Below are 367 nucleotides of genomic sequence, written 5' to 3' on the forward strand. Positions count from 1 at the left end.
TGTTGTTTTTAATATATTGCATGAAGTTCTTTCTTTCTTTTTCTTTTTCCTTTTGGTTTATCCCCTGTAGTCACTGTTTTTGATTCTGGTACCGTGTGTTTTATATATACAATTAGCTTATTTGGGGAAGGAAAGGTGAATAACAAAATGGTGAAACAAGGACAAAGGGTGAAACAATGCAACAGCAATACCAGAAGACACTAGGTTGGAAATGAACTTTACATCTTGGTGGGGGGAGGAGTTGGCGGGGAGGGAAAGTGGAAGAAGGAGAGAGTGGGTAACAATGTTCTTTAAGAAATGTACTCATTACCTTATTTATGTAATTGTAGCCCTCTGTATATCACCTTTACAACAAAACAAAATTAAA

This window comes from Dipodomys spectabilis, unplaced genomic scaffold (assembly GCF_019054845.1).
Source record: "Dipodomys spectabilis isolate Male_0828 unplaced genomic scaffold, ASM1905484v1 ptg000436l, whole genome shotgun sequence".
In the NCBI taxonomy this organism is placed as follows: Eukaryota; Metazoa; Chordata; class Mammalia; order Rodentia; family Heteromyidae; genus Dipodomys; species Dipodomys spectabilis.